The sequence below is a fragment of the Anopheles arabiensis genome, chromosome 3, assembly GCF_016920715.1.
Source record: "Anopheles arabiensis isolate DONGOLA chromosome 3, AaraD3, whole genome shotgun sequence".
NCBI classification, from domain to species: domain Eukaryota; kingdom Metazoa; phylum Arthropoda; class Insecta; order Diptera; family Culicidae; genus Anopheles; species Anopheles arabiensis.
Window position 1 is genome coordinate 37,473,008 of NC_053518.1, and position 23,825 is coordinate 37,496,832.

A 23,825-nucleotide genomic window follows, 5' to 3' on the forward strand; every position below is an offset into this window, starting at 1 on the left:
TAAAATTTAAGAAATAGAATGCTGAACCGCTTGTGTACATCTCAGTGTGGCCGATAATGTGGGCCGTCGTCCGATGGGCATCAATCGCATCATCCACCTTGGAAGCTTCTGCGCATATCTCATCTAAAAGTCAAACCAAATTGATTAATGTTACCTCGTGCTGTGTGCACCCTCCTTTTCCCTCTCTCCCTACTTATCAAACAACCATCCAACTTCATCATCAAACGTTACACAAAAGAAGTAAACAAGCGTGCTGCCGGAACGGAACAAGCGAAAACACGCGCCTGCTAATCAAATTTTGCAGAAGTCACGACATTGCCGGCGATCGGTTCTCGCAAAGGTAGGTTCTCTTTCTTTCGGTGTGCAAATTGATTGTGCCGGCACGAACTTCTTCATCTTCTTTGCTTGCTGGCCCAGATTGTGCAAACGAGGTACAAGAATTTACAACAAAAATAACGAGAGCATTTGAGGCTTGCGGCATGGACATACTGATTGGAGAACAAACATTGGGAAAAACATGCAACAACATGGAACAAAGAATATCAAGCACAGGTCATCCTCAAAAAAAATGATGCATTGGCTCCCGGAACAAGACGCTTGAAATATCATTATAGAGCGCTATCGCTTTAATCATGAACGTTATTCTCAACAATTAAAAAAGCATGTGAATCGTTTGTTATTCTTATTTTAGTCATAATTGGGTACGACTATAAAACATCATAATTAAAATATCCAATTCTGCTAGTGTGCCAAACCTTCCTATTTCCCTCTGGCACCTCTCTTAGATTAGGCTATACGTGACCTATTCTATTTGAGCATTTTTGCTGTAACACAGGTGGATAAACTTGTTTTCAGTTGAGATTCCATCCAGACAAATAAAAATAAGTCAAGGATACAACTCTCTTATCACACACTAACAGCATTCCTGAAGGTCCCAAAGTAAAGGAGGCAAAGATACGAGGCGGGAGCAAAAATAAACGCATTCGCCCATGGTCACAAATCATAAATTATTTCCTGAAAAATAATCCACACGCACTCACACACACATGCAGCCTTTCTTACAGCGGTAAACAAACCTGCAAGACAATCGCTTATCTGGCAACACTCCACGTGCTTGAACGGTATTATGCTTACGATGCTATTTTAAGCGACAAATCAAAAGCTAGGCGTCGTCTTATCAAAACAGCAAAGGAATGCTGTTTATACAAAAACGGCTATAACCATCGTTTGCACGAGCGTAACACTAATTCAAACGTTTCCAAGTCAGCCTGAAACGCTAATTTGATAACATTTTTCGTAGTCTTGACTGTTGTCAACACAGCAAGGGAAATGGTTGAAATAAGCAAGTTACAAAAACATTAAAACTTACTCTATTTGTTAAGTTCCAATACAATACAAGTCAAGTATAAAAAAGAGTCAATAAAATATAAAAATACCTAAAATAAATTTCAATATAGATTTAGTTTAAAATACCGTATAGAGATTGAATCGAGGATGAAAAATCAGCAATCAAAATCAGCAAACGTTTAGAACCAACTTCCAACTGTCCAACTTACCTAGAAAAAGAAAAGAAACAAGAACAAATATTACATTAGAATTATTGTTAACATATCATATCTGAAATGCTTATATGAAATATAAATCAATAATTGTAAAACCATATTTAAAACACATCTTTCATCATGTATAATATTTCCTCATTTCTCATTCAATGTTCGCACTGACATAGACATAAATAAGTAGTGTAACGCGTTGAAGTAACTCCGAATTTCTGAACAAATAACTCCGTACATCTTCATTTGCCTCTCCGGCCCTATCTGCGTGAACCGATCACGTACCCTTGGCACAAATCATTGAACCATCAGCAATTTCCTTCCATCTTATTTGGCATTAGGCTCTGTGTTCTGATAGCCAATCAATGTCGCACATCATACGCCACCACCACCACCAACGCCATCCGGCTTTCCGCATACAAATCACAAGGAAAGTAAGCGAAGATTTGGAATCGCTTCCTGAATACCTAAATCGATGATGGCTGGCATATCGCTGCTGCGAAGAAGCATGGTCCGAAATACAGAATCAGTTGCAATCGGGCATCCGTAGTGAAAATACACCACTCGTCGTACTGTGTATGTGTCTATCCTCTTACGAATGAATTATGACTTCATGCTCAAACCCGTCAAGGTTCGATATTTCGCTCAAGTAGCATACTGAACGCGCACAGCACGCAATACTCGCCGAACAGAACAACCACGAACTGAGAGAAGAAGAACGAGAGGCGTGAAAGCAGCAACAGCCAACGAAGGCCGAAAAAAAGTGCTTGAGAAAGAAATTAATATTTCAATAACATAACATCCGCTGTTGTCCAAGCGAAGAGAATCTCAGCGGGTGCGAGGAGAAGTAAAACGAATCTATAGGTGAGAAGAAGGTGGAACGCCAACCGGCCAATTCGTATCACGTTGTAGCACCACCACCACTTCTAGAGCTAGTCAAGAAGATACCGATTTGATGAGTACATCAATACGTCATTCGGCTTCCATTTCCGGAACCGAGCATTTCCGTTCGGTTTCCGCATCCGCACGTACTCCGGTGAGAGGCAAATATACGCCACCAAAAAAAATTGAAGACAAAGCGACGAACCTCGGGAAGAGTTGTCGTCGAGGAAGAAACGCGTTCACGCCTGGGTTTGGTATGAAAGTAAATAATATTGTGCGTTGCTTTAGCTTCAGATGAATTTTGATTAGGTTCAGATCCAGATAAACTATTTTTACTATAGCATAGCAACTGACACTGACACATTGACTAACGGGATAGAGAGCCGAAAGATCGCATTTGTCACTTCTTTTTATTGATAACAAAACAAACCCCCAAACCTTTTCACTTTCTGCTGTGTTAACACATAATCCTCAAGCATCATGTTATTAAGGGAATGGAAATGGGATTCACAACTCAAAATCAATTAATCTTGGTGACATGCAATCATCACCTATCCCTCTTCTCCATCCACGGTTGATTGCTCTCACCATTCCCTGGGCACATTATCTAACCCGAAATCGCTCAACTGTAACGGTTGGCTGCCAGTGACGCCTAAGGATTCGTGTTTCCGGCTCAAAATTCTTGGTTACTGGTGTGTTACGGTTCGCCGAGGAGCGGGAGAAAAAAGGGATACCAGGACCGACAAAAGGGCAAATAAGTTAGACACGATTCGGTTCTCGCTAGTGTGAAGAAAAGCACGACCTTCCCGCGCCGATCCGATAATGCGAGAATTTGACTGACAAAAGAGAGCGACGACACTGACAGGGCTCAATATAGTCCATTGACAAATAATCGGTTCGGGCTCTGCCCTTTTTGCTAAGGGTTCTAATGGGAGTGGCTTTAGGACTGGGGAAAGCCCGGATGATGTTCACCCTTTTGACCGTAGAAATTAATGAAAGAAAGTGATACAAAGAGGACTCTGTTTGATGAACGAGCGAAAAATCACGCTATCTTTTCTATGTTATAATGAAGACATTTGATGTAAAAGGTTATTGAATATTAAGTTGCTTTTTTGACCAGAAACTCAGGAGAACAACTATTACAACATCTTCGTCACAAGGTAAACCTTTTCCTTGCCGTACCAAATAAGGAGAAAAGCGAAAGTACGGCAAATGTGCTACTGTTAATTTTCACACAAAAACCTAAACCTTCCTTTGCCAAACCGTGACTCATTGTCGGCCGGCACCACACACCGTCAGGCGCAAATAGTGTCCCGAGCCAGAAGCGCTCTCGCGTTCCCCTCTTCCGGATGGCGAGAAAGCAGGCAGGCAGTAAAAGAAGGTGGTGTACAATTTCCAAATAAAAAAAAAGTACAGTTTTACAAGCCTGATGTGCCGGAGAGTGAGTGCACGTGGCCAACGGGGTTAACCAACATTACTTTTTACCTCCATGTTTTATTCATAATTGTCTTCCGTGTTGAGTTGTCGCGGTGGCGAGAACACCATCACTCTGCTGCTTCTACTGCACACCATTTCTCCACCATTTGTGTGGCATAACGGCGCGCGCGTAGGATGTAACTAGATCCCATCGGGCTTGAGGGATGATATGGAAAGGGGGAGAGCTTGTAAAGCTACCAACAATTCTTTCTTTTATCCTTTCCCTTTACAATGTTCAACGCCTCGGCCGGATCACAAATCGCATCGGACACGAGGGAGGAGAGAAGAGCTTAACGAGACAATAAGATAATAAGGTGAAGGTAGAAGAACCCTTTTTCCATAGAAATGCAAAACGGTCACCGCCGAAACCGTAGGCCGAACGGAGAGAAGACCCCGTACCCCGTGTCCAAAACGTAGCACCAAACATTGCGTGATGTGTATGTGTGCTACGTTCGTTCTTTCTTTTTCCTTTTACGACTTTAAATTCATCAAGAGATCGAAAGATCGGCCACCATAAATTATCTTGTCGACGACTTTCCGCTGCCACCGCCCACGAGAAAGCGCGCATCTCGGACGCCCGTTATATGCTGTTGCCGTTATGCCCCCACAGAGCGCACTGTTTTGTAGAAGACCAATACTTTTCATATCATTCCTGACTCTGCTGGAAGAAAGTGAGGCGATGGTCCAAAAGGATGCGTTGGGGGGCGAAGTCAAGCGGGGTTTCAATCAAACAACAGCCTTCAAGCCTTAAATCCTACGCATTAGCTGAGTTATGTTTCACGTTTTTCCTTGGACAGTCAGCCGCCGCAGAAAATGGTTCAATTTAAGAAAGGAACTCTGTTTATGCGGAAGAAAAAAAACTGTTTTCAAAAGCAATTTCTTCATTGTGTACATTACAAAGTTTTACCATCAACAAATTTCATAGTTTGTAACGATAAATGGGAAAACATTTACACATTCACCATTGAGACCAGCAGGTCAAAAACATGATGTTATGGCCGTGATTCCGAAGATCCCACACAGGCTCAAATTTACGACTTCCCCAAACTAATGAAACAAGAGCTACACACAAAAGCAAAACTAACATTACAAATGGATGTTCTCTCATCTCAAATCTACTAGCGCATATACAGAACCGAGCGTCAAAAGCCCATGGTTTGCCGGTTGTTGCAGAAATAATATCAACACAGTACAGTAAAACAACAACAACCACGACCGAGGGAGGGAGAGTACAACAAAACCTGCGATGAGATGCCGATAATAAAATTGCTACCATAAGAGCTGCTGGCTGGCCGAGGTCGATGGAAACCCAACGGCACAACCAGATGACGGGAACGGAATGCTACACCAAGCGGAGAGTGCTCCGGGAGCCCGCGGGTTTGGCATGGGGGAGTTAGAAAGAGGTAGATTGTAGAATGAATTCTCTCATCCAGAACGCGAAAGCAAAAGGCCATTAAACCGCCCGTGCCACGTGGACCGCGGACCCGCACACGGGAATCTATATAAATGATCAACAACGCCCGCTAATACGCACACACACACTTATATACACGACCTCCGAAAACTCGCGCATCTAACCACCAACCAACACCCCCGACAACAATGTGGTACGCGGGCCGCGGAAATTACCGTAGCGAAAATGGCCGCATACGCGTTTCGGTGTAATATGTGTGTGTGGCATTAACGGGGGCAAATTTTCTACCACAAATGTACGCTCAACAACAGTGCACAAGAAACTCTTTCGCTTCGACACTTCGTTCCTCACCAGAGCTGGCAGGTCTATGGAGCTGTAATGGAAGGAAATATCTATTAGCCATTGCCCCGTACCTACACACACACACGAGCCCGCCTAGAACATTCCCTCTCCGGAAGGCTATTCGAGGTCCGGGGCCCGTAAAGCCGGAAGTCCAAAAAGATGTTTCCAGTCAGATAATATAGAAACATACAACGAGACTGCTGCTACCACTACAACTGCACCACCGTGTGCGTGTGTGTGGTGAGGTAGAAAACAAAACAAAGAAAGAAAACACACAATCCGCACCCAAAACCTATCTGCCTAGCGGGGTAGAGCATTATGAGGCTTTGTTGGCTGATGCGGATAGGATACATTCAAACACCCCAAACCAAAAAGAACCCATAGGGTAACCCAATCGCTGGTCAGCAGTGGTGTATCGACACAGCGCAACAGCTCTATTGGCTTTCAACAGCTTGCTCAATCCGGAACCCAGAACTTTTGTGACCCGGAGTTCATATTGCGCTCTGCTACGATGACATGGGTCCTGCTGGTGTTGCCTTTTTCCCCGTTTCGAACCTATCTCGCCTATTCCGATCGACGATAGGCGAGAGCATTAGCCTTTCCTCTCGGTGCTCCGTTTTTCTCGCAGCGAGAAACCCCTCGGTGCCGATGCTACACTTTGACCTAATGTTACACAAATAAATTGTCAGTCTCCAGTTGCTCCCACGCGCCGCCTAACTGCATTGGGCCTCCGTAAACAAACAACTGGGATCGCTGCGGAATGTTTACATGTCGTCGTCGTACGTATCTGTCTGGGAGGGTTAGGAGATCCTTCTCGACTTGAAATAATAAATACTCCCTTGAACCCAAGGCACACAGCACGTGATGTGTGTTTACAGAGTTTCCTTTTGCGCTACACGTCGTGGGATGTATTTATATAGGAATTAAATCAAGCAGAAGATTTAAGTACTTCCCGGAAGGCAAAAAGATCAGTCCATGAGTTGAACTTCCTATGGAAATTGCTTACAAAAAGATGCCCATTTCGAAAATATCTCACATTGTATATCCTACAAATGATGACCAGAATCTAAACATAGGTAATTCAGTTTCTTATTCATGAAACTGAGTTAATTTTCAAAGTGATTCATTTGAATCCATTATCTTGAGATTCTTGAAGCTGCAATAATTTAAGATTATGCAAATATTTGTATGATTCTTCACACATTCTTGGAACTGTAAAGATTTATTCATTTGTTGAGTCATGATTAACCAAGATTCATGTATCAATAGATTTTCATCCACCCACTTCCAAAGATGAGAACGACATGATGCTTGAAAACGATTCACAATACACGAGACTGAGAAACTTGGAACTGAGAATACATTCAGGCGGCACAGTTTCTCAATATGTCAAAAGTTAGAGATTTATCCTTAGATATACAATATTCCTAAAAGATTCATGAATCTGCCAAGATTCAAGAATTATTTGCAAAAATGCATATAAATCATTGGAGATTGACGAATCCTTCCAGTTTTTTTATCCTTAGAGATTAGATCCGAAATTCAATTCAGTTGTGAATCCATCAATCTCTAAAGATTCGTTACACTCATCACTGAAGATTCATATGAATGAATCTTTACGAAGGATTCTTGAAGCTCACCACTACTAGAATCTATCTCCTCGTAAATTCGTTCCAGCTCATTACCATGCGGTGACAGTATTAAAATGGAATATTCTAATGTAGACTCTAATGTAGCAGCCCGTCTGACACATCTAGTTTCGTAAACAATCGCAACTCTCAACAACAACAATAACAAGCAGCAAAAACAAAAAAGCCTCCAAAAGATAGATCTTACCACCCCTCACACACGCGCGGCGAATGCGCACGTAGTGTGACCTTCAACACAGGCGCGGGCCCAAACTGGTTCAACAGAGATAAACCCTTTTAAAACACTGATGGGCGCACCAGCCGACAGCCACGGACAGTGATGGGGGGAACGACGAAAAAACTACGCATCACAGACCCTGCTCAGAGAGGCAGGGAGAAGAGAAGGTCCAACAAACAAACAGCCACCACCAGTGTGTACGTTTTACTGATGATACAAAAAAAAAGAAGAAACAACCTACTAATCGCGTACGTCTGCAAAACCCTCCGAAACACATTCTAGCACTTTCGCTATCGACAGGCGCGTAAAACTCCGCATTCCACAGCGAACGACATTCCGACGTTGAATAATGATTGGACGTGATTGTGTGTTTCTGTGCTTATTTTTTTACATTTCCAGCCACCACCACCCTCGTATACACACACCTTTGGTGCCAGCACACCTCAACCACTTGAAGAGTGCGTCGTCTTCCCATTCCCCCGTATTCGTGGGGCGCTAATACACAAATCGACCAACTTCCAACCGGATCACACACATTCGCGTCTTGGCATGCGGTCGTCATTGTCGTCTTCCCCATAGCAATGTCCGTAGAAATCACACGAAAAAACCTTGCAAACGTCTCACTGTGTTTTCTTCGTCGGAGACTCCTCAGTCCAACACAGTATTGATAGTGCTTTATTCAAATTGAAGCGTCCGAACAAAGGGTGAAATATTTGCTATTTGTCGCGCACCATACTGTCTCGGTGGATTGATTTTGTTGTGCGGCGCGAATTGCGCGCGAGGAGGAGAGGAGTGTGTAATGAAAGACTCTCCACCGATCGGCTTTTGTTGTTGAGGCGCGCCTGGAGCCTCTTGCGTAGTTGCCTTTTTCTTGCGCCGTTGAGGTTTGTCATCCCGTGCCGACAATGATGCATCATGAATGGCGAAGAGACGAGGATGTGGCTTGTCGATGTTGGTCGACGCCCAGTAGTTGACATTGAATGAGTGGACGATTGTACGTCTACTACACGTCTCTCCCGCGACTCGCGCGCCCGCACGTAATACGATATTAGCCGATAGCAGCGGCTTGGCTATGCAAATCGCGACACTTCAGAAAAGACTAAAAAAACGTGCCCCTCCCCGTCCCGAGTGCGTATATTTGATCCTGTTCCGCCGGGGGAGAGGCGAAAAGAGTTGCTGAGCGGACAAGAACACAGACGTGCGAGAAGATGGATTGAGGGGTGTAAGACGACCACGACGACGGTAGGTTCCGTAACCTTGACTTCAGCCAGCCGGCCTCCTGCGCGTTACGATCCTTTGTCTGGCGTCGAATTCGCATTGCCAATGTGTCATATGTACGGGGTGAGACACGCCTTTCTGTGAAGTTTTGCAGGCAGCGAGATTGAGCGGCGTTAGGCAAACAGCACACTCTCCTCCTCAGATTTGACTTCAATATCAAGTGTCCGGCGCGCTGTTGATCTTTCCAACTGGCGTGCCCAAAAGAGGGAGAGTGTCTCCGCGATGCGCATGATGCAGTGTTTAGGTATTTTGTTTGTTTATATTGCACTGCAAACCCCCTACAGATGCATCACACAAAATCCCTAACCAATCTTTTAATACGATCAGACAACGTTTTACTTCTGTCAACGGTCGTACCCCGTAATGAAACAATTTCAAATAAAGACCTTCTCTCTGGCCAGAAGTACCAGCGACAGAAGCCACTTTCTATTCAGCTTGAAAAGTATAACCACACACTAAAGGTAAAGATGCTACTCCACAACAAAGTGCTCTCACTAACCGTTACACAATTGAATTAAGTAGTGCACAGAGCCAAGAGACGCGCCGGATGGGCTCACAACAAAAGGAGGCACAGCTTTCATGACGGTACACTCGCACACACCGGAGCCGGCCGCCGGGGGCAATGTTTAGAAGCGTCAGCCAACATAGCATTAACGATGTTGAAATTGCTGCTGCACTCAACCCCTCCTCAATCATCCCAACTGTCCTCTCCTTCGTATTGTCTTCGCATTTGCGCCATACTGTGCTGTGCCTTTCTGCGCCCTGGAGCAGCTGCAGGGGCCAGAAGTGGAGTGTTAAAAGCGTTTATCTTTTCATCATCATCATCATCATCATCACCATTCGGCGTCGCGTGTGTTCCGGGAGGGTCCGGCATAAGTTGGACCAACAAGCAAGGAGGCCTCAGTACTACCGGTGTGTACCATAGATAAGTGTAATGCTTATTTTCTTGCGAACCAGCTGCTGTATGGCATATTTCTTCCCACGCAAAGCGCAAGAGAAAGAGATAAATTTTACCGACAACATACGGAGAAAGAGGAAGGAGAGCTCAACCCGTTTTCATACTGTTCGGCCCTTTACAACGCGCTTTGGCACAACAGCATAGGGAAGCTGTTTTAAAAGACCGGCCTGCCGGACGAAATGCAAGCAAAGGCGACCAATGTGTACATTAAATATATTCGCATTTCTTCAATGTTCAGTGAGCATAAAATTGGCGTAATTTTGCTAGTTACCCCCTACGGCTCCACACAAACAGGTTCCGGTGGAGAGACAAATTGAATTCTAAACAATCAATCACGGGCTCTCTGTCTAACCCATTACGGTTTAAGTGGAGCTTAAGTTGTTCGCTTTTTCCAAACATTTAGGTTTTAACGTATGCTAAAATGTACCTTCTTTGTACATAATCGACTTAGATGTGATTTTTAAGCAACTGGAGAGCATAAAAGGATTAGACATGTTCGTTCTAAGATAGTTCTAATCGTTCTAAGCTAGTAGTATGAGATATTAGCCTATTCAATGTCACTTCAAAACTAGTGGTGGAAGCTCGGAATCAATTCCGGAAACGATTCCTTTGCAGGAATCGATTCCGATTCTGGAGGAGATTTTGGAAACGATTCCGGAATCGATACCGGGGCCAATTGCGGGGTTCACTTTAGAGTTTACTAGCCGATTCCAGAGTTAACTCCTGGGCCGAATCCGGAAACAGAATTGGCTCTGAATCAGAATCGGATCCGGAATCAGAATTAACCTGGGAATCGCAATTGACTCCAGAATTGGAATTAGCTCCGGAATGAGAATAAATTCTTAATGATAACGCCTATTTTTATGAAGATACCGAAACTGACTCTGATTTCGAAGCCTATTTCGATTCCGGAGCTGATTCTGGCGAACTTACTATCCGGAATCGGTTCCAGAAAACTTCGGAGCTTGCTAGAATCGATTCCGACGAAAACTTCATTTTCCCATCACTATTCAAAACGCATTGCCAATTTCGATCAAAAGGACTTTTGTACCATTTGCTGGACGAAACCATACATTCAATAAACCCTAAAATCCTGAAAACAATTTTCTAGTAAATTTTCTAGTGCAGTTGGAAGCATTTGGAAGTAAGCATCACAAACTACATTTCTCTTTCGTGGGGCACAGAACAGTAATGCACATGTTTACAACACAATACCATTGATAAGCATAAAAAACAAAACCCGAGCCCACTCTACACTTTCTCCCGAACAATGTTTCTTTTACTGTACACGATGATATTGTGGTAGGAATTTCCCATGATCGTCAACAACGGCAAGAAAAAACCATTCATCTGCATCATCCTTTTTGTACACTCGTCTTGTGGTGTTCCGTTGGATGTGTTTTACAATCCCAATTTGATTTTTTTGTTATAAAGTGGTCACATGCATACATCTTGTGAAATTGAAACATTTCTTCGCCATACCAATGATTCATCGTAACGCGCACACATACCCCTCGTACTGTACTTCTCATTTGTTTATTTCCCCCGGTAACATTATCCATCCAGCTCTCTCCCTCTGCCCCAGCAAATCTAAACCTATATCCTACCACAATAGCAAAAAAAAAACAGTTCAGTCGGTGGAGAAGTAGGAATGCCTCAAGGGCGCAGTATACACTTTGTCTCTTGCGTACAGTGGTTGTAGAGGCTGGGACTAAGCAAACCACGTACAAAAATATAAAAAAAAAATGCTGATTAATAAAACAAACCCCCGCGGGTACGCGATCAGTGAAACATTTCTTTGATACGCTCTTTTTTTATCAAATGCGTTTGCCCACACAAGCGCCCATAGGACGCGCGCTGCCGATATGCCGGCAACGAGGATCGAACTGAGCCGCGCATGTTGTTAGCGCTTCAGTCAAGTGTATCGTGTTTAAGACAAACAGAAAAAAAACACACACTAGCAGTAATTCCACAGAATGGATACCGATCTTTACACACAAAAACGCCCCGTAAGAAAGTGGAATGTTTGAGCACAAAAAAGTAAACTGTTTCAATGGATATGGCGCGGACCTCCTCCGCCAGTGAGATTTCGCTCACACAACCGCGCATGATGAAGAAAGCTACCCCCACCCCTCTTCCGTTTTGGTAGGGGGGAAAAGGGGCGAGGCACTGCATACAAGCGGGGTGGCAAAATGGCATAAACAAAACATTTGCCAACGCAACCCGGCCCGGACGGCCCGCCCAGGCGAATCAAACACAATTATGTTGAAATTGTGCGTTTCATTTCACGATTTCCCCTCAGTCGTCAGGCACACACACGACGCTTCCCTCCTACACCCTTGGCCCTGGCTGCCGCTTGTCCGTTTGCGATAGAGAGAAGCGTAATTTCCAAAACGGATATTTGCCAGCCGTACATGACTTATAATTACTCCACGGGGACGGTGGACGGGGCTTTTCAAAACATGAGAAGCGCGCGCTTAGTAGTGTGTGCTCAGTTTGCTCGGGCAAAAATGACCGATTTGAGTGCTCCACGACCCTGTCCCTGTTGTTGTGTGTTGTTCCCGTTCCTGCGTGTCATGTCAACGGGCCAGTGATATGATGGACAGAGGAAGACACACGACGTTTGTGGTGCAAGCAGAAGGCTATCATGGTGCATGTGCAGCGCAGTTAAATGTGTGCACGCGTAAGATGATACGCCCGCTGGAGAAGTGGTGGAGCGGGTTTGACATGCCATGCCAAGCGGAAAAGTTTGCCCAAAATCAAGTCGTGTGTATCATGTTCCGTGACGGTGGGGTGGGGGGTTCACTTCCACTTCCCTTTTATTTCCCTTTATTCTCTGGCGCAAAGGGAATTTAATTTTTCCCTCACAATCACCGCTGACGAGAGGGTTGTGTGCCAAAAGCAAATGGTCTAACTTGGATATTTTACCTTAAAAAAAAGACGGAAATATTAAACCCATAAAAACCCCCAGATTAATCAAGGTGGATCCCATCCGACCATTGACCTAACATGTGAAAGGATTCATTTATGTTGTTTCGCGTCGTTTTTTTTCTGCTGGACATCCCAAAAGTTTTAGCAATCACGCCCACCCATCATCTCGCTGCTCCCTTTGAGATTACACCCCATGAAATACCCGGTCATTATTCCGAACAAACCCACCCACACACGCACACAGAAGAAAGAAGACCAGTTTGATCGGATTGTGGCACAAAAGGGCACACTCCCTCCTAACGTCGGTGGGTGTGGGATGAGAATCGCTTCCTTCACAGCATTTTAATGTTTTCGCTTTTAAGTGATTTACTTACTTTTAAAATCGCGACGTGTCCCAGAGGAAGGTGTGCGAAACGACTACACAACGAACACTTCCACAACTTCACACCTTCTTCCTTTTTTCTCGAGTAAATGTGTTTGCTTTCTTAATCACCCTCTCTCTCCCGGCGTGCGTTTGTGTCACGACGAAGCAACAACACCTTCTTCACCACGACAGACAGGGATGATGATCACACACGCCACACTTCACATGCACTTCTCCAAATCACACGCACACACGCACGCACACTTTCGATTGTGCGCTACCTTTTGGATGACAACAAATACGCAAATACGAAACACTCGCACGCACTGTGTGTATTTTTGTACAGAAAAGCGCACTTGCAAAACGAGCACTTGGCACACTCGATTTAATTGCTGCCAGAGGAAGAAAGAGAACAAAGCATTTGTTTGGGTGAAAGAACGCTTTTAAAGGGGGGGAAATAAGGGGGAAGGCCACAGCAACAAAACTGGATTCAAATTTCATTTGCCACACGACTTGCGTTTTTGGCGAGTTAGCGAGCGATGGACAGTAGCAAACTTGTTGTAGCGCCAAAACACATTCCTTCTTTGCTGCCTGTGTGTCCTTTCTCTTTGCTTCATTGACTACAAAAAAGTTTCGATGTGATCCATATCTTACAACCACGCCTGTGTCCCTGTCGCGTGAAGATTTTCCTTTCTCCCTTTTTTTTTCGCGACCAAGCCCAATCTTCCCAATCCCAACCCCCAAGCCAGCAAAAACCAAATGCAGCAAAGATCTTCGCACTTGCCTTCTTGCCGACGAAGAAGAGGGAAACAAAACAAAGAAATGGTGGAAAAAGAACGTTTTTTCGGCCGGACGTCGCCGGGCCCAACCGTGTGCACACATCATATACAAGACCTTCTCTGCCCCCCTCTCTCTCTCTCTCTCGGGGTGTGTATGCTGCTGCTGCTTGATGCTGCACTTCCCTTTTCGCCGTTATTCGCCCGTTGAAGCCAGATTTTATTGCAAAAATTGCCTCTTCTCGCATCGCTTCCTCGCATCATCTTTGCGCCTTTCGCCATTCTTTGCGTTCGTTCGTTTTAGAGGTTGTTAGGTCGCGGTTTTTTTTCTTCTGCTGCTTCCATGCGAACCACCCATGGGAGTGTGTGCTGACCATCCTCTATCGGTTGCCTGTTTTGCTCGACTCTATATAGTCGATTTAAGGGTGTGTGCGCGTTGCAAAAACCCCTCTAACCTCACCACACCATATTCCCTGCTGCTGCTCCCCTCACTGTCGCTGGACCTCTGGAGGGAACCTCAACCTCCTGCTGCCGCCATGCCATTGCCATCCCAGTATTATCTCTTCATTGAAGCATCATTCCCGTCTATTGCCAGTGCGCCAACGAAGCGAATGAAGCGAATGAAGGTTGAAAATTATGTGTGGGGAGATGTGTTTTGTTGCCGGCAGTTGTTCCCTAGGGTGCGTGTGCCGCCTCTCCTCATATCTCGGCGTATCCTGTCTCCTCCTTCAGCTGGGTGATGTTCCGGGTGTGTGCGAGACACGCACGCGCGCACATACACAGGGTGTCCACCACACACACACACACACGTGTAGATTTGCACGCAAAACCGACCAGCGCACATACACACCGAGAAAGGGTTAAAAACGTGGGCAGAAAAGAGAATCTTGTACAGGGAGGACACTGGACGGCGGGAGACATAAACCGGTGGCGGTAGGGCTAAAACGCAAAACGGAGGCAAGAAGACAACGCCGTGCGCTTCCTGCCGTGGACCAAAGCGATAAGATTCGCGAACCGGCAGCAGCAGCAGCAACTCGCGAATGAATGGCTTAATGACAAGCACATTACGGGGTGTGTGTGTGTTTGAGCGTGTCTTAACGAAGGAAAAGGAAGGTTTTTGCAGAACATAAGACAACGTCCGTGCCTCGTCCGGTCGTTGCTCAAGAACGGAGCGAAGCGAAGATATGGCTAGATCTTGGCCCATGTCTTCTCTTCGAACCCACGTTGCCCGTGGGTACACAACCCGGCAAAACTAGTTCTGAGGCACATTAACTCTTCCTGCTATTTTATGCTTAAGCTTGCACCCTTTTAGGAGAGGGGTGAAGTAGAAGAAGAAGAAGAATGCGACGCTAATCCTGCTTGCACGCGCTGAAGAACAGGTAGCACAGGGAGCGTTCTTCCACCAAAACCAAGATCAACCTGGTTTCTTGGTCCCTGCTGTATTGCTACCTTTACAAAGAAAATGTACCCGCTCTTGTCTTACTGTACCGATTTTCTGAGGACCGTTGTTCATCCATCTGTACAGTGACCTCTATATTCATAAAACTCAAACTATCAGCCCATTCATTCCGCGTATGCAATTTGATCGGGTTGGGCATGTAAGGGGGCAGCAGCAGCAGCAACAACAACGAAAAAATCACCCACCGATGCGGTTTTTGGACGAAGCAGCGTTACAAAGCAGGGAAGCGCGGAGTAGGGGCAACCATCACCTAATGTTCCTATGGCAAAAAAACTCCCCAAAAAAAACGGTGCAAATGAGCGTAAAGCCTCACATGCCAAGTCAAGTGGAGAAAATTCAAATCGACAGAAGCTCACCCCATGGCGCGGGAAGGCGGCGGGGAGGGGGGGGCAATATATCATAGAAAAAAAGCAACTGTCAAAAATTGAACACTGACCCCGTTTGATGGTTGTGGTGGTAAAAGGAGCAAGAGTCGATCGTGTACTGAAAGGGGGGGGAGAGCGGGGAACTGCTGCTCTCAAAACCGTGCAGAGCAAAAGTTTACCACCACCACCATCACCATCATCATGATGGTTATGAATAGAAAGGGGAGTGGAGGGTAGATTGGGGGAAGCACGCATTAGTCTTTAGGGGAGGAAGAAGGAACGCAAGCTGCCATACCAAGACAGGGAATTCATTTTCTTACCCCCGTCCGGGAAAATTAACCTCCACACATCTAACCCCCTTCCCCCCGTAAGATCCACTGAATATAGGAGCAGAGAGGATGGAAAGGCTGGAAGCTGGAGAGAGAGAGAGCGAGAGAGAAAGAGAGAATTTCGGGGCTAGCGCTTGGAAAATGTGCCAGCACTGGCGCTTTCCTGTTGAGAAGATCAGGGATGAGTTTTCCCTTTGCATGGATCAGGCGCGACGTGTGTGCGTCCCCTACCCGATATGGAGGGAGCGAGAGAACAAAGCACACCATTTCTGCACACGAGGGGGGGAAAATACATCCCCTAAACACACAGCTTCCTCCCCCGCAAAGTGTATCGGCGAGGGTTCATTGTCTAACACTTTTGTGCACTTTCATTTCTCCTTGCAGCACGCACACACAAACACACAACTCTCTGCTCTACGTCCTGTGGATTTGCAACACGAGTAACATGTCCGTGGTTTGTTTTTCACACACACACACACAGCAGAAGAGCACGCAGGTTTGCAAATTTTCACAACCATCCATATCGAAGTGCGCCTTGAAGCGCAGGGAACGAGCGATGATCCTGAACAAGGCGATGCCCCACGGCACACACACATATACACACATTGGCACATCTAGCAGTATGTTCACTGGCCAGCCATCACCACTGAGCATCCTCTTCTTTGGTTTTTTTTAAATTTTGTGCACTCCATTTAGCTTCCATTTTTTGTTGTTTATCTCCATTTAAATGTTACACACATACACATGACACAAACACACAGCAATTGCCAGGGGCACTTTGTTCACACAGCAGTGTCAAGCGATGGGCGCGCGCACACACGCGCGTACATCGTTGCTTCTTTTTGGATTTGGTTTAAAATCAACCCCCGGCGAACAAGATGAAAATATGGCCGATCTTCACTGCAAACAATCAATTTCCCTCCCCCTTTGTGTGTGTGTGCTCTTTCCCAAAAGGGAATGAAAGGATGCCCCCACCCAACCACAAACCGATCCAACACAAGAGTGGTGGTGGAAAAACGAACACACTAAACGGCACAACACCACACTCCACTCCAACCAAAACCAAGCAGATCTTCAAAAAATCGCAGGCTTCGAACCGAGAAACTCACTGGGAAAATTAAACGCCTCTTCACAGCACGAACGTCCAACACGGAATGAGAGTGCCGCCCGATGAAAGAGAGAAGAGAAGCCGCCCGAAACGCGCGTTCCCGAAAGGGATAAGCGGCAGCAATAGCAGAGCGATACAGCAGCGCGCACACACATAGAAACACTGCGCGCTGCCCCCGTTAGGAAGGAGAGAAAGTGAGAAAGAGCGATACAGAAAAGCGACGAGCAAGAGCGAACAAACCGCAGGGCAAAGAAGGGAAAGGGCAATAGAGCGTTCGCTCTCGCTTCTTTGTTCGTGTGCAACACAAAGCGAACGCGCTGAGAGAAACTCGGCACGCATACAATCGCATAATCGCTCCTTCACCTGTGCACATTTAACGCATCTACACACACACACACATACATACGACCCGTTGTTCTGTGGCTGCATTTAGACGGGAGAAGACTAACACAGCAACAAAACAACTAACACCACGCACATATCCGTCACATCCTGCACAAGTGTGATAGAAAGAGAGAGCGAGATACAATGAAAACTGGAACCTCCGGGGCTGGAATAGACGTACACCCCGGGTGCTGCTTCTACTGGAATGTGTCAGAGTGAAATGCCACGATATGCCCAGCAACCGGGTAAAATCGGGCGTCCTGCTGCTGCTGCCGCTGTTGTTGAAGGGCTGTGCTGACTTGATGCAAAAAGTTAAACCGAAAGAAATCGGCACACAATTTGCCTGCTCGAATGGGGGGGATGATGTTGTGGTACCGACGGTGAGTCATATTTTTCTCCGCAAACACGATCAAGTGCCCCCCGAATGGTGTGATGGGCCCGCCGTTTGTGTCTATAGATGTTGCGGCTTCTACAAATACCAGATGAATCATCAATGGATTTCGCTTGGCTTCGTAAAGCGGGAACTGGAACGAGGAAGAAGGGTCTGTTTCACAACAGCACGGCACACAGAGTTACATGTTTGCCCCTTCTATCTGATGCCATTCTCTGTCTCTTTAAATTGCAATGTGGGTTAAATGCATGGTGCGGAAATAAGATCATCGCCTCAGAGAGTTCTGAGTTCCCAAGTTGATGGATTTCGAAGTCGACTGAAAACCTGACGCCTCTCGGATCTACATATTCTTCGTTCCTCTCTTTGTCACATTCCAAAATCACGCGCTGCTCACGCTATCAGAGTTACGAGATTCCAACGTATCAACCGCTAAGACGTGTGTCTGCCACAATAATGCTCGGCACCCAATAATTTTGATAATGCGACTCATGCTCGTCACACAATCTAATCCTGCATTTCGTGCTCTTCTCAGATCCACGAAAGCCTGTAGAGCCTGGAGGCGCATCAATTCGTACACTAAAAAGCACAAACTCGCTCGCTCTAATGCCTCATGCAAATATAGCATCTCGCACACACGCGCACAGTCGTTACGTTAGGTCAAAACGTGGTGCCTAACTGATGTCCGACTTCACAGTCAGTCCCTCTAATCCACAGACACACACACACAAACATACACGTGGTGATACGGAATCAAAAACCACCAGAAAGCAATCAGCAGCAAGAGGAACGCGAACTGCACCCGACTCCACCCCACCAGCACAGCGCACTTCAGAGTTTAAAATTCCCAATTTCCACAAACCTCCGTTATAAGCGGTACGTTTATCTCTGTGCGTCCGTGTGAGCGCGCGTGCACGCCTCAGTCGACCCGGCACTCCAATGACCGGAATATTGAAGGCACCAGAGGAACACCGATAGAAGATCGGCCAACCGCGAACTGATTGGCTGGCCTCATGTTATTTGGCCATCACATCCCTTCCTCCTGCCGCTAACGCTGTTCTTTGGGGTAGTCGTCTACTCCAACCGACAACAAGAATATGGGCAAGACCGACGAAGGCACAACGACGTCGCTCAGTGCCTCAGAGGTTCACAATAATCTTGGGGCACACGTTTAGATTCGAGACCTAAAGCCCCATTAGAAGGGTGGAGGTGGGGGAACTACAGTCACTATAACAAAAATACCTCCAACCGGGCGGCACTGCTATCCATTCTTGAGCGCCCTTCTAGGCTCCGAGGCATCCGAGTAGACAGACACAGACAAGCCACGTTCCGTCTGTTTCATTCTTTTACCACTCGATTTAAAGCATAATGACCTACAAAAAAAAGCCCCAACGAAGGCATAGCAACATCTAACCGATGCAGAACGAATTTTGGAGAAGATGGCGACGTGAAAACTGCACTCGACTTCATCCGTGTACCAATGCAATCGCGTATGCTGCTCTGATCATTCTAAGTGTGGTTAGGAACCATCTCTAATCCTTCAACGTTCGTTGTGTGCATCGCCAATTCTACGGATTTACCCAGCACCGACCCGAACACATATCACTAGAGTCCGCCACCCGGGCAGCAAAACAAGGCAAGGAGTTCAGCGCACAAAGGCTGAATGCGACTAACGCGAAAATCACTGTAGCGTAAGATGTGCCTCCTCCCCTATAAAGACAACCCCCCGGGGAGCTCATGCTCCGGTAGCATACATTTGACTGCAGCCACCAATTCCGCTAAGTGTACCGCCACCGGGTTCCTCCGCCAAAAAAAAACCAGCTGTGATTGAGCAGAGGTTGGCAGCCACAGTGGTTCGCCGTCAGCAGCCGCTAGTCCCGTTCACCGATAGAGAAAGAGAGAGAGAGGAAGTGCGAACTGTATGGGAATGTGGGGAAATATGAGCAATGTGAAGTAGTAAATCGAGGGCCTACTTTGTCCAGAGTGAAGCATTTCTAAATTTTTGGTCATATTAAAAATGCATCAAATCTCCTGCTTTCTTCAGACAAATCGTTTTTCAATATTTGCCCTATAATATTCACACTTATTTGGCGCAATCATAGCTCAATTTATAAGTGAAAAAGTTGCACATTTTTGCATCCATTACAAGCCGACACCCATGTAGCCCAGTGTTCCCCTAAATGCAACGCATAACGCTGTGTTTGAGGTGGCGCTTTGAAAGATTAAAGCGACAAAATACAGCATGGCACCAGGATGGCAAGGCATTGTATTGTAAACATGTTTGTAATACATTTAAAATACCCCAAAAATACGATTTATAAACATTGGCGAGGTGCTCGAACCGCATTACGCAATTGGATACGCGATAGCATTATTATCAAAGCCAAATATAGCTTACACAAATTAAATTGTATATTTATTAGCTTTTATTAGCATGCCTGCCAGAGCCGAGAGACAACAAGTATGTTTGTGCGTCTTTAAATGATGAAACAAACGGCGAAGGAAGCAGATGATGCTTTCAAAGCATGAATAATGCAAGCAACACAGAGACACTTGCCTATTTTAAACGCTTCAGAAACGATGCGTTCGAGAAACGACGAGATACGAACATGAGAAGTGTTGCTGCTGCTGCTGGTTATGCAAAACAGATCGGATCGATCCTAACAAGCGGACGCTCTCTGTAGCTGCTGCTAGCAGGACAAATCTACCGGATGGAATGTGTTTCTTTATTCTCCTCCTCCGAGACGGCACAATCATTTGGTGAACAAGGAATTTTAGCAATTCCCCAACAGTCTTGTCTCTTCGGGACCAAAGCCCGTCCCAGTAAAGCTGGCGTTTAGGAGAGCTTTAAGTGTCTCACCAAAGGACGAAATCGGTGGATTGGTTGTTTGCTATTCCTTCATCTCCAACACTTTGCGATAAGTATTCAAATCTCTGCCTCGTTGAAACCAGTTGTCGACGACTAGAGATAGCGTTTGGTTTACAATCGCAACAAGATAACGCACATCCTCGAGTGCTCCTTCGGTGGGTTTTTCCGGTGTATGTGTGTGTGTCTTTAGGCCCTTGTCCCGGATATTGAGTCATAACCGGTAGAGCTTGCCGATTAGGATAAGAGAGAGATACGGAACCTTGTGGCCCATGACAACAGGCAGTGGCGACGAGGATAATCATTACGGCTCTTTAAGACCCGTTGTTTACTGCCTACTACTGGCAGAGATGAGAGTCACCGTAAAGTTACCATTTTTCATGTAAAATCTGCAAAAAATACAAGGGCACATGCTAACACCAGCCAGTGCCAGGCAGGCAGACAGGTACGCATTGCTACCCCGAATTGGCAGACACCATGGAACAGGTCCATAAAATAATCAAAACACGTCATCAGCAGGGGGCTTCGGATAACGGATGGACGGACCCACGGACACAAAACGGAAGGAAGAACGCGATAACACACACGCGTCTAATGCTTCTAGAATTTCGTGGCCAAAGTCAAAGGGAACTACCAATCAGCGGAAGACACTGTAGGGGGATAAAACCAAACAAACACGTGAAAACATGAATTTCAAGAATGCAACCACAGCAGAACAGGGTGATAGGCAGGCAACGTCCTTCTCGGCGACAAATATCATGCTGTGCTTGGGCTTTTTTTTAGACAGACGCGCAGATGTTAGGTTTGGTTTGGACAAAACCGGGAGCAGATAGTGCCGCCGCGAGTGGAATTTTCAAATGCATTCCTGCACCATGTTTCCTTCCCATTGACAGTACAACTCTCGGGGAGACCAAGATATTAATATAGCAAGAAAAAATAGGAACGAAACAACTCTTTAGGATATATAGTTTCTCTAAATTACATAAACAACAGCAGATAGAAGAAGGGAAGGCTTCAAGAAGAAGACGATCATCGTCGCAGTTGCCTCAGAAGCAAGGGATAAATACATAGTGCGCGAATGCCATAAATTAATACCCATTTGAAAGCGAATGGCATATCATTTTACTTCCAAAAATACACACAAGCCTCATTTGTGAATTTTCTCCCTCCGTGGGTTGTGTGCAACATTCTGGTCAAAAAAAAAATTGTGCCCATCAATTAGCCATATGCCGCTCTACCCCCACTACCCACGGCTTAATTTAGTTTCATTGAGAAGAATTAGACTACCACGTCCACCGCATCATCAGACGAATAAAATGATCGAACGCGGAGAACGAAAGCATAAAAAACCGTACCATCCAGCTTCCACACAGCTTCTCCTCCTTCGCCACATCCTTTCTGCTTCGGGGGAGAGTTGGTGGTCCAAGGTTATTGCATTAATACGCGACGGTTTTGCTCTGTGCAAGGACCAATCCAACCGTGGCGACCGTTCTGCTGTTACATATGCAATGCAGCGCTCACACCAGTAGCAACACCAGCACCTCACAGCACCACGATTTAGTCACCATGCGGGGCGTCAGTGTATAGGATGCAAAAAAAAAGAAGAGCGCACGATGACATTCGTAACAATTCTGAATAACAATAGGCGCTAAATTTACACAACCACACAGCGCGCGCTTCCCACCGAATGCTGTTCCCCGGGCATTTCGGATTAACAGCATTAAATTGAAATAACAACAAAGAGGCATTATCTGCAAACCGTCCGAACGTTGGTGCCCCGTGACGCTTAATTCTGCGCTTAAAATGTGACCACAAACTGAAAACGCTTCGACAAGCAATTGGTTATGACCAAACAGACTGTGTTGTTTGTTTTACATTCTACTGATTGGTCAATTTGGGAAAAGTTTTGGACTTTTAACGCAGGGCTTGCTTGTAAAGCGATTCCTATAGAAATCTAAACACATGCACTGGATCTTGATTGTATCACATGTGAAGTAAACTTTGTTTCATGTCACAGATTTTGGGGTTTGAATATTATTTTGCAGGATGTTCCTAACAAGAAATATATTTTTAAAAAAATCACAGGAAGTTCAAATGTCTGAAAATGTATATTTGTATGGGCCTTGGAGATTGGCCAACTCTCAAAAATTGAAATCACTGCCATACAGCAAAATAAAGCACAACGTTTAGCGTGGTATAGTATAAGATCCAGAAATGGAGAATAAACAACTGAAGTTGGAACTTCTAAATATGTGGTTCTCTGGTAGTTGTGTGATTCCAATCGATTGCTCAAAAACGGTCGTACGTTCGCTGTCACTTGAAAACCTTTAAGTCCCAAGTTAAAGCCTAGACATGGAACTCACTAAAGAAGCAATTTGTCCGAATGAATTTTCGTTTCTGGATGCAAATGTCGTCAACCGTACAGGGCTAGACAAGTTATAAGTATTATCATACAACATCAATTTTACTGTTGAATGTTAATCTTTTCGAATTTCATCTTTGGTTGCCTGATATCATCTTTGATACAAAACATCAATAATGCCTTAGAGAAAGAATAACAAAATTTCAACATTATAAAATTTCACCAAGTTGGATACATTCAGATCAACAATCTGAATACACAGAATTAAAACTTCAAAAACAAAAATTCAATTACACAACAACCATTAAATGAATAGCAATAATTCTACTACAGTCATGCATTAAAAACAGTGACGTTTTTTTTACTAAACAACTCCCTACTTAAAGCACCGTTAGAGAAATGGCTCGAGAATAAACCGACAAACCAAGCGAATAATCACGAGATAACACGGAACACGGAAGAAGAAAGCACAGCAACAAACTACAAAGGTAAATTTTTCCAACAACGAAATAATGTCACGCAACGAACACGCACAGCAATTGCCTCCCAAAACGCTCCCACATCCCCCTCTTCCAACAAAAAAACGCTGCGTGCGGAAAACATATGCCAAACAAAGCTCGGTCGAAATAATAGTGGCCGCCGAGGCGTGTGAACGCGCGGGGCAGGGGGATGGCGGATAGAGCCATCCGACGAATAGTGGAACCTAAAAATTTGGTCAACCAAT

At 45.4% G+C, this 23,825-nt stretch overlaps 1 protein-coding gene across 5 annotated transcripts in view; it reads right to left on the reverse strand.

Annotated features, from left to right (window-relative positions):
- Positions 1 to 23,825, reverse strand: part of LOC120900785 (flocculation protein FLO11-like) — a 68,099-nt gene that overhangs the window by 29,549 nt on the left and 14,725 nt on the right. For 3 of the 5 annotated variants that reach the window (XM_040308250.1, XM_040308249.1, XM_040308246.1), the window contains exons 1-2: positions 17,103 to 17,234; positions 13,075 to 13,456 (exon numbers count right to left, since the gene is read on the reverse strand). The exons of 1 other annotated variant lie outside the window; for it this stretch is intronic. The gene's annotated coding sequence lies outside the window, so the exon portion shown is untranslated. Of the gene's footprint in view, positions 1 to 1,473; positions 1,557 to 13,074; positions 13,457 to 17,102; positions 17,235 to 23,825 lie in introns of those variants that run through there. One more of the 5 variants, XM_040308247.1, reaches the window with a different exon arrangement.